This window comes from Leopardus geoffroyi, chromosome C1 (assembly GCF_018350155.1).
Source record: "Leopardus geoffroyi isolate Oge1 chromosome C1, O.geoffroyi_Oge1_pat1.0, whole genome shotgun sequence".
Classification (NCBI taxonomy): Eukaryota; Metazoa; Chordata; class Mammalia; order Carnivora; family Felidae; genus Leopardus; species Leopardus geoffroyi.
The window spans coordinates 166,470,607-166,485,345 of NC_059328.1; the positions used below are offsets into that span (position 1 = coordinate 166,470,607).

At 43.3% G+C, this 14,739-nt stretch overlaps 1 protein-coding gene across 28 annotated transcripts in view; it reads left to right on the forward strand.

Moving 5' to 3' along the window:
- Positions 1-799: 799 nt before the first annotated feature.
- Positions 800-14,739, forward strand: part of OSBPL6 (oxysterol binding protein like 6) — a 217,076-nt gene continuing 203,136 nt past the window's right edge. For 17 of the 28 annotated variants that reach the window (XM_045480325.1, XM_045480332.1, XM_045480333.1 and 14 more), the window contains exon 1: positions 816-994. The gene's annotated coding sequence lies outside the window, so the exon portion shown is untranslated. Of the gene's footprint in view, positions 995-14,739 lie in introns of all 28 variants that reach the window. The other 11 variants (XM_045480328.1, XM_045480346.1, XM_045480354.1 and 8 more) reach the window with 6 other exon arrangements.

The following is a 14,739-nucleotide window of genomic DNA, read 5'->3' on the forward strand; positions in this document are numbered from 1 at the left end:
TACAGAAGAAACGTCTGTGCAAATATTTAAATTACCCTGTCCTTGGAGCAAATTTGCCTCCCGATTAATGTACCCTAGGGCACAGACTGGGAAGGGTCTAAAGGTGGAAGAGCTCAAGAGAGTGGGTAAGCGTCGTCGTACGGTGGGGCTTTAGGCAACGGATATATATGTTTTCACCGAACCCAAGTGTTTCTCTGGGCCTGGGAAGTTTGGCTCCGCGGTGTCAGGGACCCGGCGGTGGGGAAGTCGGGGCGGGCAGGCACACACAGTCCTGTGTGTTTATTGACCAGCCTGAACGTCCGCCGGAGACCCCGGCTGGACAGCGCCTCCGGGGAGGCCGCCGGGCTGCTGTCTCCTTCTGATCGGCTCTCCCCAGGAGCTCGGAGCGGCTGCGCTCCAGGCCCCCAGCGCCGGGGCCCTTCGGGGTCAGCCCTAGAGAACCGCGGCCGGCCCGCCTCCGCTGGCCTGGGCAGGCGGGGGCGCTTCTGTGGCTCTCAGGCCCGGAGATTCCCGGCCAGGGTCTCCGCGGCGGTTATCTCTGGACCCCAGGGGTCCCCAGGGGGCCGGGCCGGGGGTGAGGCCAGACAGTGGGATCCCGCGCGTCGAAAGCTCGGCGAGCCCGGCCCGGAGCTCAGCCGGCTGCGCGGAGAAGGGGGCCGACGGGGCCAGCGCGCGGCGGGAGAGCCCGCCGCCCGCGGGGCCGCTCCGGCCTGGGCGGCTAGCGGGAGCCGGGGGCGGGGAGCCGGGAGCGCCGCCCCGCCAGCGCGCCCCGCCCGTGGGAGAGGAGGGGCTGCGGCGCGGCGGACCACTGGAGGCGCAGCACCGCCGCCACCGCCGCTGTCGGTGCTGGAGTCCGCGGCTCCGCGCAGGCGGCGCCCGCGCCTCCGCTCCCCGGCCAGCCCGCGCGCTCGTCCGCCCGCCCGCCCGCCTGCCGGAGCCGCCTCCCGCCGCCGCTGCCGCCGCAGACTCGGCGGCGCCGCTGCTTGCCCTCCAGGTAGGTGTCCTGGCGCAGGGGGACCCCGGGAGCCGCCACAGCGGTGCCCGCACCGCGGCCCGGGGGCATTGTGCGCGTCCGGAGGGCCGAGGACTCGGAGGGACGCGCGGCTGGGCACCCGGGCTTTGGGCCCTCGAGGCGTCGTCGCCCCCTGGGGGTTTCCCCGGCCGGCCGGTGGGCCCGGGCGGCGGGGGCGGCGATGCCTGTCCGGCCCTACGGCCAAGGTGGGAGGGGGTGTCTGGGTCAAGGTCCCGGTTCGCCGCCCTCCCTTCCCCCTCGTGGTTGGGGAATTCCGGCCGCCGGGCTCTCACGCCCGCATTCCTCCGCGCTGCCCCGCGCCCCCGCTCCCCCTCGGCTGCCGGGGATTGAAGCTGGGGCCGGGAGAAGGACTGATGTAATTGTCAGCGGAGAACCGAACCCGCGCGGTGAGAGCGCCGGCGCTCGCGCCTGCTCCAGCTAACGCCTACGCCGCACCTCCCAGCGAATCCGGGCAGCCGAGAGGAGCGGCTGGGGAAGTTGTGCATTGGGTTTTATTGTGCGCGTGCACTGCGGACTGCCCTCGCGGGGCACCCCTGTCCACCCGCTGCTGGCTCCCCTGCAGCCTTCCCTGCAGCCTTGGTCCACACCTCCAGCCAGGGCCGAGTCTGCCTTCCCTGGTTCAGACCGGGACAACGTTTGCATTGCAGTTAAGACGTGCTTCCCCTGCGTCGAGCCGGGAGCTACCCGCAGATCGTGTCGCCGGGGATGCTGGGGAGGAGGGGTAGGGAGACCTGGGGAGGAAGCCGGGAAGAAGTAATGACACCAGCAGATTTTTCAAAAAGCCTCTACTGTTGTAGACACATTTGCGTGACACCTTTGAAGATGGTTTTGAAAGTTATGACCAGATCCTGATTTTGTGGCAATTCTGTGATATACCTGAACGGTAGCTTAAACATACAGACCTAAAGCTGGGGAAAGCATTACATAATGGACATGAAGCAAATGACACGAAACTAAGTGAACCCACTGGGTTGCCAGATTCTTTCTTTCTCCAAGACGCAAAGTCCTATAGGTTGTTTCCTCCATATGAATTTCCTTTTTTTAAATCGCTGGACTAGTTTTGGCAAATTGTTATATTCACTTTTGTTTTGTCTTGTTTTGTTTTTCCTAAACAACAAAATCATTTTTTCTTGGACATCTTTTCTTAATTAAAAAATAAATTGCCTGCCAGCGGCTAGTTGTAGATCACAGAGCTGATTAATAAATGCAGTCTTGGGGTGCCTGGGTGGCGCAGTCGGTTAAGCGTCCGACTTCAGCCAGGTCACGATCTCGCGGTCCATGAGTTCGAGCCCCGCGTCGGGCTCTGGGCTGATGGCTCAGAGCCTGGAGCCTGTTTCCGATTCTGTGTCTCCCTCTCTCTCTGCCCCTTCCCCGTTCATGCTCTGTCTCTCTCTGTCCCAAAAATAAATAAACGTTGAAAAAAAAAATTAAAAAAAAAAAAATAAATGCAGTCTTTCTTCAAAGGTGAAATTTAAAAACATCCCGTCTTCATGTCATTAACTTTGTTTTTCTCTTGATTGTGATTTTTCCTCCCTCCTCCCCTCCCATTTGTTTTTTGGAAGCATTTCTACAGTTTTGGGTACTGCAGGCTCACAGTGTTGATAGTCCTCACCAAAGCTACAGCATTGCAGATACAAAGACTAATAATAAATGAAACGGGAGACCTCGCAGTAACTCAGTGAGCAGAGTTCCCAAGGTCGGAGGGAAGCTGCAGTGTAGCTCCCCTCTAATCACCTATGGAGACTCTGCATAGTCCTCGTTGAGTTAGAAGGAAGGCCCTGATTGGTGGAATAGTATTCCGGTTATTCTTTTACCCCGGGATTTCCTGTGTTTCCCCCTAAGAAGTAATTTTTTTTTTCCCCCTCAGAGTGGAAACAAAATATTTTCTAATGAAAATCTTTGCTTTTAGAAAACCTAAAGATCCAGTTTTTGCCCATATTTTCAGCTTTGATGTTGATTGACTCAATTGTACATTCAGTGGCTGGATTCCTCTTGGGATGTCTCAGTTTCAAATCATGTGGTTCATCAGATGTCTCTTGGTATAGTGTCCTGTGATTCTGCCGAACTTTTGCAGGATCTCATAAGTTTTCTTGCCCCTGGATTGCTTTACCTTATGTTACCTTACTCCAAGAAGAAAGGTGAAGTCCTTCTAAGATGAAATATGTGTGGTTGGAGATCTGTAGTACCATTGCAGAAATAGAATTAGGTTAATGCATAAGTAGGTAAAAGTTTTATGTGACTTTATTCATGAATCTGCTGGATGAGGGAGAAGATTTATATTTCATTAAAATGCCTTGTTTAGGTAGCATTCAGTAGTCATTCAATGGATAATAACTTATTGAGCATCTACCTGTTCAAGACATTGGTGTAGGCACTGTGGGAAATACACATGAGAAATAAAGATGACTCTGCCTTCAAGAATTTGTAGACTAGTTTGGGCAGATAAGTCATGAATTCTCAAAAGAGAGATTTTTTTTTTTTTTTAACTGCAAAGGTTAAGTAATACTTATAATACTTTTTTTTTATTTTGTTTTTAATCTTCCAAAAAAGGTCTCATACTACCCATTGACTTCTGGTAATTTTTTTCCATTGAACATATTGTCACCAAGATTCATCCATGTTGTATACAGCTGTAGTTCATTCACTTTCATTGCTGCACATTATTCCATTATGTGTCTATAGTAATATGTTTCCCTGTTCTGCCAATGGCCTTTTTTTGTTTCTACTTAAAAAAAAAAATTGCTAGGTGTGCTTCTCTGATCATTCATGTTTCCTGGGGCACAGTGCACGTGTTTCTTTTGGGTAAATACCACCGTACAGAATTGTTGATTTGTAGGATGTGTGAGTTCAACTTACTAGACATTTCCAAATTATTTCCCAAAATTGTTATACTAATTTACACAAGCGGGGGAAATAAGCAAACACAAATCATCAAATACAAACAAGCATTTATATATGTGTATGTGTTGAAATGCATGTTAGTTACTTACTTTGTTTGTTTTAAAGCAAGAGAATGATAAACTTAAAACCTAGGATAGCAGTTGTCTTCTGGGAGGACCAGGCAGATGTCATGAGGAGGAACACACAGATGGATATAAGTTATTGGTAATGATCTAGTAGTTAGAGTTGGTGGTAAGTTCTTAAGTGATCATTATATTTAAAAAAAAAGGGGGGGGGTCATGCATAGATCAGTAATAACTCAGGAAAAAGAAAATAAGGACAATATAGAGTTAACACAAGGCAGAACAGGCTACTGTACTAAAAGACCCACAAGATGTCAGCTGAGGGACAAGGAAGCAGTCCCTGTGCATAGGCATGTATTACATAGAGTTCACAGCAGAGGCTTACAGGGAAGATGAGCAGGAAGTAGCCTTGCTGAGAAGAGGAACTTCAGCCATCTTGGACAGAGGAAATGAACACAAGTGGAAAAAGCCATGGGAAATTTTCCAACAGTGAACCACTCAAAGAGTTTATTAAAAAGTCTGGAAAACTGATAGATTGGGAGGTGGGGGTGGGAGGGGGAGAGATTCAGGCAGGTTACTGGCTAGGAATACCTGGCTGATTGAGATGAGAGTTCTCCACTTGGCGAGAACTAAAAGGAAAGAATGGATTTTAAAAGACACTGGGAGGAGAATCCAAGACTTAAGGTCCTAAATAAGAAGAGGAGGAAGGAGTCAAAGATGTTTCACTATAATTAAAAGAAATAGAGAGTTGTGGTAGGAGATTTTAATAGGATTTAGACGTGTCAAGTGTGGGGTAATAGATATTCAAGCTCATGTTTGAAAATGTGAGCATGGAGCTGGTGGGCAGTTAGGACACTCACAGCGAAGAATGTGATTTTCTAATGATTTATCTGTTGCATGTGGAAGATTATCTGAGAGGGAAGAGTACATAAAATTCATCTGTGTAATTTTTTATTTACTTGTGTAAAGGAGGTTAAGGATTAATGGTTTAAGGTGTGAAGAAGATGTTTTGGCATTGGCAGTGAGTAGGGTTCATGGAATTGAGAATGTACTGGCATCACAACCACAAGGGTTGAAATCAAATCTTTCTGGACAATTTACTAGTTGTATGTAATTTCGGGGGAAAAACCCCTCTGATCTTCAGTTATGGCACATCTAAAATGAAGATACTAATGGCCACTTCCCATGGGTGCGGGGAACAAGATGTGATTGAGGGACTAGAGTCTTTAGGGCTAATGTTTGCTTTCATGCAATTTGCCATCTAATGTTGGAAAGTAATGGCACATGCGTTTATATTCTCTGATATATACTCCATTGAAAAAGATAAAGGGTTTCAATCTTTTAGGTTCTCTTCATTATAATAAAGAGTTGCTTGTGCCCTCCTGTGGGGACAGGATAAGGCTTTTTATTTCTAGGGCTATTCTGGGATAATATATAGGGTCACTTTGATTGAATACCATTTTAGCTGGCATTTTTTCTTTTTTTTTTAATATATTTTTTTTAACGTTTATTTATTTTTGAGACAGAGAGAGACAGAGCATGAACAGGGGCGGGTCAGAGAGAGAGGGAGGCACAGAATCTGAAATAGGCTCCAGGCTCTGAGCTGTCAGCACAGAGCCCGACGCGGGGCTTGAACTCACGGACCGCAAGATCATGACCTGAGCCGAATTCGGACGCCCAACTGACTGAGCCACCCAGGCGCCCCATAGCTGGCATTTTAATTTGTAAATATTATGATAGGTATTCAGCATTTTATTATCATATTTTAAAATTCTTTTCTGATTTTACATATATTTCTTGATGTCTTCTCATCCTCTCTAATGTTATTTTCTCACTGATTTCGCACCAGCTGATACAATGATTAGTGGCTGTATAGTTTTCTCCAAGGCAATCTAGTCCTCAATTGCCTTTCCTTGGCATAGTGATTTGGAGAACATCTTGACATCTTGCTGGTGGTTCCAACAGCAGTTGAATGGAAATGTGGCAGTATCTTAAAGAAAAAAAGAAAAAGGAAAAGATAGACCTTCCAAAGGAAAAAGGTTGTTGCTTACCATTATAGTCAGAAATTATCTAAAAGCTCCTAAGAGAGTAAAGGACTCTCTCTCTACTCTCTCATGTGAATGATTAGTCACATTCCTTGCTTCAGCTACACCTTCCCCACATCCCCTCAATAGATATAAATATTTAATGATTTGAAAACCAGGGTGGACTTAGTAGCTTTGGTCAAAATAATGAGCTAAAATTAATTTTAGGGATAACTGACATGATACACATCTCAGTTAGTGAAATTGGCATGGTTTCTGGCATGGTTCTGAGTTTCCAAGAACTTTGGAGGCAGTTTTGCATCCATCCATTCAGTTACCAAACCCTGAGCTGATCACTTTCACAGAGAAGTGACCAGAGTCTGTGGGTCTTATGTGAAGGTGACATGGGCCATCAAGTGCCTTTCTTCTTCATTCACGTAGCCTTTACTGAGCACCTACTGTGTACCAGACACCATATTAAGTGTTGGGTCGTAAACCTTTCTGCCCTCAGGGACCTACCCAAAACAGAATCTACCAAAAACAAGTCACTATTGAATATGTATGCATGTGTGTGGGGTGGATCTGGCTTTGGTTTTAGAATTTGCATGAAGTATCTATTTTTTCTTTTGTTCCTTAAACTTTTTCCAGATTTATGTTTAGACCTCCTTGAATTGAGAGTGCTATGGGGAAAAAAATGCAGTGCCTGCAAAGAACAGTTACTTTAAATGTACTTCTCTTTTATCGGCTTTTTAAAGCAGAAAGTTTTAAACTCATGGTAAGTCCTTTTGTCATGGACACTTAAATGTTGTCAAATAGGAGAAAGGGATCAGGAAAGGGAGAGCTGGGTGAGTGAAGTCAGATTTGTAACGAATGGAGTGTGTCCTAGTGCTGAATTGGTTTTTAAAGGGAAAAATAGAAAATAGACAAATATGAATGTCTATTAAAAGATCCAACATAGTATTATAGGGAATTGAATATACTGAATCATGGTGGTCTCAAGATGATGTTCCTGTTGAGTTATATGAACCCTTTCTCTTTGAGTTTATGTTCACTTACTTGGTACAGTAGTGTAGTTTTTATTTTATTTTATTTTATTTTATTTATTTATTTATTTATTTATTTATTTATTTATTTTTTTAATGTTTATTTTATTTTTGAGACAGAGAGAGACAGAGCATGAACGGGGGAGGGGCAGAGAGAGAGGGAGACACAGAATCGGAAGCAGGCTCCAGGCTCTGAGCCATCAGCCCAGAGCCCGACGCAGGGCTCGAACTCATGGACCGTGAGATCGTGACCTGAGCTGAAGTTGGACGCTTAACCGACTGAGCCACCCAGGTGCCCCAGTAGTGTAGTTTTTAAAATCAGTCCTGTTTTTTTTTTTTTTTTTTAAAGTTTATCTCTGTTTCTTAGTAATCTCTAACCCCAGCCTGGGGCTTGAACTCATGACCCTGAGATCAAGAGTCACATGCTCTTTCGACTGAGCCAGTCAGGTGCCCCTTAGTATAGTTTTTATACTAGAATAAATTATAATGTAAATGTTAAATATCTGTAAACTGTAAGGATTACATTAACTAAAGAAAGCAGAACAATCCGATGACTCTTTCTGCTACTGCTTGGCAGTTTATGAAAGTAAAACCTACCCTTTGTGATGGTATTCCATCTAACAAGGCCAGTGTCTCCAAATCTGCAGTAAGCTGTCAAACAGCAGAGCTAGAGAGGAGGCCAAGCCAAGTAGCTGAATATCCAGGACTATCTAAGGGAAAATTGGGTTAGAGAGAGTGTTAAGTAGGTGACTAAGTTCTTAAACTTCAAATAAGTTTAAATAAGTAAATATGTAAACAAGTTTACGTAAAAGTAAGTTTAAATAAGTACCTTAAAATTTTTTTTTAATGTTTATATTTATTTTTGACAGAGAGAGACAGAGAGACAGAGCATAAGCAGGAGAGGGGCAGAGAGAGAGAGGGAGACACAGAATCCGAAGCAGGCTCCAGGCTCTGAGCTGTCAGCACAAAGCCCGACACGGGGCTCAAACCCACAGACCGTGAGATCACGACCCAAGCCGAAGTCGGATGCTCAACTGACTGAGCCACCCAGGCGCCCCTAAATAAGTACCTTTAAATAAGATACTGGCAGATTGTACTTTGAATGTGTTTCACCAGTGTTGACGCTGGGTGCAAAAAATTCATGATTAATACACCAAGAATTATCTTCTGCTTTAGAGACGATGGATTATATTTTTCTCTACTCAAGAAAACCTATATATGAATTTATAAAATATATGAAGAAAATACTCAGGCACTAGAAATACTTATCTTTGCTTGATGTGTTGCTGCTTGAATGACATTCATATTGATTCATAAGATGTTAGAGCTGAAAGAGGTTTAAGAGATCTACTCCGGGGGCACCTGGGTGGCTCAGGTGGTTGAGCGTTCAACTTTGGCTCACGTCATGATCTCACAGTTTGTGAGTTCAAGCCCTGCAATGGGCTCACTGCTGTCAGCACAGAGCCTGCTTCAGGTCTTCCGTCCCCCTCTCTTCCCCTTCCCTGTTTGTGCTCTCTCTCAAAAATAAATAAATCTTAAAACAAACAAAAAACATCTTCTTTTCCAGCCTCTCCTGTTTTCCAGGTGGATAACCTGAGGCTTAGAGATTTGCCCAGTGAGGTGCAAGCCCCATGTACAAATATAGCTAGAAGATAGTGTGCCAAAGAATTTGCTTCTGTTGGGGATAACAGGAAATAATGCTTTTCCCTAAATTATGGGTAAATGAATGAGAAAATGAACCGATAGCAACCTCTCCAATGGAATTTTGATCCTCTTTTGCATCATTCTCCTTCTTGAATGTCTGGTATAGAAAGTGAAATCATACATATATCCATTTTTAATTTTGGGGGGGGGGTGGGTTTAGAAAAAAGACTTTGTTCTGAGGGTATGATGAGAAGAATGAACACTACAAATATCATTATTCAAAAATTTTGGCTGTTTGCTATTTTGATACTCATAGCTTTGTCTTTTAACTCCATGGACAGGAAAGGATAGAGAAAAATTAAATTATCCAGTGCTGTGTACTTTCTCTTTTCCTTTGTCATTCTCTTTCCATATGCTAATATAAGAGACAATCAACGTGTGGAGGGAATGGAGTCAGGAATAGAACGTTAACTTCTACTTTTTGATCTTGCATCATATCGAGGCAGTTCTCACCATAGATCTTGAGACAGACCTACCCACCTTTTGAAAAGAGCGTGGAAGTAGAAGGGAGAACAACAGCAGTGTATTTTTAGAACCTTTTTTTTTTTTTCTTCTAAAGTCAAACCTAAAATAAACCTGGCCTCAATTTTTAGCCATAGGTTTATTTTACATCTCCTATACAGTACCTAAGTTTTATCCTAATTTGAACAAGTTACTTTGATTTTTTGTATATTATACAATGTTGCTATAAGTAACAAACTATTATCAATGACTAAAGTTTCAAGAATAAAGTATCTAAAGGAACACTAAAAATTAAAAAAAAAATTGTTTCATGTCATTTCTGGAGATGAAGTCTGATTTTTTTTTATTTTAAATTAAGATAACATTTTTGCTTTCTGTTTATCTGTAGCAGCTAGACAATCTTTTGCATATTCGCACCCCATCAGGCAACAATCTGAGCAGTTTTTGTTGTATAATTTTCCTAGAATAGAAAAAGCAGCACAGTTTGAATGGCATGTTGATTATGAAAAGACATTAATGAAATTCTTTTTGATCTCAGTAAACTTCAAATGGAAGCAAGAACTATAAAAAGAGTGTGAGCTCCAAGGTAGGCCAAGCAAATGTAGGGTTCACGTGAAACTCGGTGAAGAAAGTGAGAGAGCAGCAAGCAAGGTCTGAAAGAGCTCAGGGTGATGGAGGAGGAAGGTCAGGGAGGGAAGGACATGGGTATTCTATGCCAGCTTGTCTTATAGTCTCATTTCAGTCCCAGCTGATGGAAATCAGATCAAGGGAAGATATCTGCCTCTACACTTAACAAAAAAATCAACTTCGAACTATCTTGAAGAATGCAGAATAAGTAAGATAAGTGGTGATAAATTAAATTCCATTTAAGGAAAAATATTATCTGTACAGAGAGAAGATAAACATGGCCACATGAGAAAGAAACTGTATCATGTCACAGACAAGGCTTAATTCCTCAATATCCAAAGAGCTCCTATAGATCAACAAGAAAAATAACTGTTAATCTAACAGGAAAGGGGGCAAAGGAACAAACAAATAGTTCACAGAAAAGGAATTACGAATGGTGCTTAAAAAGACGAAATTAACTCATGATAAGAGAAATGCAATTTTAAACTATTTAACCTATTAAGTTGGCAAAGATCTTTGATGTTTATTAATCCCTTATGGTGGCAAGGCTTTAGGGAAGCTGAAAGGCTCATATAGTATTGATAGGGGTACAAAATGGTACAGCATCTATGGATACCAAAATTAAAAACTCACCTACCTTCTCATCCTGGAAAATCCAAGAAATTTTTTTTGTTCTTTTTTTATTTTATATTTTTAATTTATATGTATTTTTTAAGCATTTATTTTTTTATTTTATTTTTTAAATTTACATCCAAGTTAGTTAGCATATAGTGCAACAATGATTTCAGGAGTAGATTCCTTAATGCCCCTACCCATTTAGCCCATCCCCCCTCCCACAACCCCTCCAGTAACCCTCTGTTTGTTCTCCATATTTATGAGTCTCTTATGCTTTGTCCTCCTCCCTGTTTTTATATTATTTTTGCTTCCCTTCCCTTGTGTTCATCTGTTCTGTGTCTTAAAGTCCTCATAGGAGTGAAGTCATATGATATTTGTCTTTCTCTGACTGACTAATAAGAAATTTTTCTATAGTTCTACATGTACATCCGAAACAAATTTGCACAAAGATGTCCATTGCAACATTGTCTGTAATGACAAAAGACTTAGGGAAAGCTAAATATCTATTCATATGGGATTGGTTAAAAAATTATGAGCAGAAACAAAACTAGGTAGCTGTTAAAAAGAGTGAGATTATTTTATATTTGCTGATATGGAATGATCTCTAAGATATAATAAGGGAACAAATCAAGGTACAGAGTGGTATATGGCCATTGGTATTAAATATGAGTTTATAAATATGTGTTTATGTGTAAAGACTATGTCTAGGGCACCGGGGTGACTCAGTTGATTAAGCGTCTGACTTTGGCTCAGGTCCTGATCTCACAGCTTGTGAATTCAAGCCCCACGTCAGTCTCTGTGCTGACAGCTCAGAGCCTGGAGCCTGCTTCGGATTCTGTGTCTCCCTCTCCCTGCCCCTTCCCTGCTTGCACTCTGTTTCTCAAAAATGAATAAATGTTACAAAAAAAATTTTTTTTTTGAAAAAGACTGTCTCTGGAAGATGACACAAGGAATTGCTAACAGTGATTGACTCTGGGGAAGAAAATTGGACGGTTCGGGGGGGGATGGAAGGACACTTACTTAGGACACTTATTTAGTATATCCCTTACTTTTGAATTTTTAAGCATATGAACATATTATCTATTCAAACCAAGTTAATTTTAATATTTCTTTAAGAGGTGCAAACTTCAGTTATAAGATATTTCAGTCATGGGGATGCAATGTACAGCATAGGGAATATAGTTACTAATATTGTAACAGCTTTGTATGGTGACAGAAGGTAACTAGACTAATAAGTGGGATCATTTCGTAATGTATAAAAATGTCAGATCATATGATGTACACTTAAAATGAATAGTATCTTGTCTGTCCGTTATATTTCAATAAACAAAAGTCTTGAGGATCACTTGTACTGATCAAGAATGTTGAGTAGTTGTAACCAATAGCATTGCTTTGGAGATGTGGGGCCCATTCTGGACTGAACATGGTAGTTGCCATGAAGACTCACCCTTACTACTCCTCTGACAGGCTACAGTCCAAAGAGGAGGGAAGTCACAAGTGGTTGCCCTTTGGGACAGAGTTGTCATGCATCAGTTTGCGTGGTGTCCCTGGTCTTGCCACTGGGCTCCCAGCTAACTGTTCTCACTGGGAGGGAGACCCAAGGAACGCTGATTAGGAACAGGGTGCAGATGAGAGCTCAGAGAGAGGAGACATTGAAGAAGATGGTGGCAGAAACCTGAGGCTGCAAGAATGCAGACATGGAGATGGTATTAATTGCTACTCTGACTCCCTCAGAGGTGGTTTACAGTGGTAGTACAGAGAAAAATGTTATGTGCGGGTCGCAGCCATTTTTCCTGAGGTGTCATACGGTGTCTAGGAATATGCATTTTTATTTTTTTAAGTGTATTTGAGAGAAAGGGAAAAGGGGGGGAGGGGCAGACAGAGGGAGAGAGAGAATCTCACGCAGACTCTGCACTGTCAGCGTGGAGTCTGATGCAAGACTTGAACCCACGAACTGTGAGATCATGACCTGAGCCGAAACCAAGAGTCGGATGCTCAACCGATCGAGCCACCCAGGTGCCCCAGAATATGCGTTTTTTATTTAAAAAAAATTTTTTTTAACGTTTATTTATTTTTGAGACAGAGAGAGACAGAGCATGAACGGGGGAGGGTCAGAGAGAGGGAGACACAGAATCTGAAACAGGCTCCAGACTCTGAGCTGTCAGCACAGAGCCCGATGCAGGGCTTGAACTCACGGACCGCAAGATCATGACCTGAGCCGAAGTCGGACGCTTAACTGACTGAGCCACCCAGGCGCCCCCAGAATATACGTTTTTTAAAGTGCCCTTGGTTTTGGGAGCTCGTTCTAAGAATCACTGGTCTCTTCCACCCTCCTTGTTGTATAGATAAGACTCTCCCCTTCATACCTTGACATATCCATTCCATAGAATATTTTTATAATCTCTAAAACCTTTTCTGGTGCTTTACTGTTAAACACATGCTTTCTTTAGGGGGATTGTTTCATCATGCCTTTGCCATCTTAGAGCCCACAAAGGGATGCTGAATATTAAGGTAGAGATTAGTAAGACGGAGAAAGCCAAGGTAGCAACTGAATAGTTAGTGGGTCATAGCTTTGGGGAGGAACAATAATATGCTGATATGAATTTAATAAGCAATGATATGAATAGTTATGAGTTATACTAAAGGAAAGGAAAACTTTGGTAATGATCGTAGGAATCATGTTGCAAAATACTTTTTCTAAAAATTGTTACAATCCTTTTTAATTATCATTATTATGGTTCTTTGAAAATTAGTTTGTTAAGTAAGTAGAAAATCCTGATTTCTAATCAACTTGGGGTAAAGCAGCCCTCAGTCCCCTAGGTCAGCCCATCTCTGGCTGTTTCAAGGAGGCTGCCCTTCCCTCTCCCCACCCAGTGGCATTTTGTCTCTTCTCAGCTTCCATCACCGGCTCTTGCCCTTGCCACATGCAGGTCTCTCTCTCCCATCACTTCCTTCTTGCCCCCTCTTACCTTCTCATTCCTGAAACCCCACAGCAGTCACTGTCCCCTACAACTCAGAGGCTCCTTTCTCGTTCCTGTTCCACCATGGGTCTTCCCTTTGGCCGCCCCTTGCGGATTTTGTCCTCCCAAGTAAAACAGGAGCTTCTTTTTTAGGGCCAGTTTATACTTGCTGAGAATGTGGGAGGTGAATGATCATTTGGCATTCTTTAATCCTGTCATCTTTCTCAAGGTCATCAATTTATTTAACAGAATATTTCTTGATCGCCTACTGTGTGCCAGGCTCTGCTTTGAAGTCAGAAAAGGCCTCTTCGCTCATGAGGCTGATTTTCTAATGAAGGAAGGCAGTCAGTAAAAGTAACTGAAAAATAAAAGACAGTCATTTGCCGTTTTAGATACCATTGAGAACTGTAAGGACAAGGAAAGTGATTGATGGGTCAGAGAGCAGTTAATAGTGGTGGTGGGTATATTAGTTTCCTAGCCCTGCCGTAATAAAGCACCAGGAACTGGGTGGCTTAAAACAATAGAAATGTACTTTCTCAGTGCTAGATGCTAGAAGTCCAAAATCAAGATGTGTCTCTCCTTGTCTCCTCTACCTTCTGGTGACCCCAGGCGTTCCTTGACTTGCTGTGGCATAACTCAGTCTCTGCTTACCTTCTTCCCATGGCCTTCTCTGTGTTTGTGTGTCTCCTCTTTGAATAAGGACACTGGTCATGATGGATTAAGAGCTAATCCTAGTCCAGTATGACCTCATCTTAACTACTTACATTGCAACAATTTTATTTCTGAATGAGGTCACATTCTGAGGTATGGGAGGGGGGGTTAGGAATTTGGCATATCTTTTGGGGGGATACAATTCAATCCATAACAATGACTTATTTGGGTGAACTGTCCAGGCAGAAGGCCTTGCTAGGTGGAGACATTTGAGCTGGACTTGAAGGATGGGAAAGAGCAGGTTGTGAACAAATCTGGGTCCAGATCCTTTCCTACCAGAGGGAACAGCAAGTGTGAGGACCCGGGGAATGAGCTTGTCAGAGTCTAGGCTGCATACTTTAGATGTTACACTCTTTAAAAGGGTAAAAAGACTGTCTGGTTTTGGCAGGCTACTTTTTTTAAAGTTTTATTTGTTTGTTTGTTTTTGAGAGAAAGAGAGCACGCTGGGGATAGGCAGAGAGAGAGGGAGAGAGAATCCCAAGCAGGCTCCGTGCTGTCAGTGGATGCAGAGCTGAACCCACAAACCATGAAATCATGACCTGAGCCGAAATCAAGAGTCAGACGTTTAACCAACAGCCACCCAGGTGCCCCTTGGCA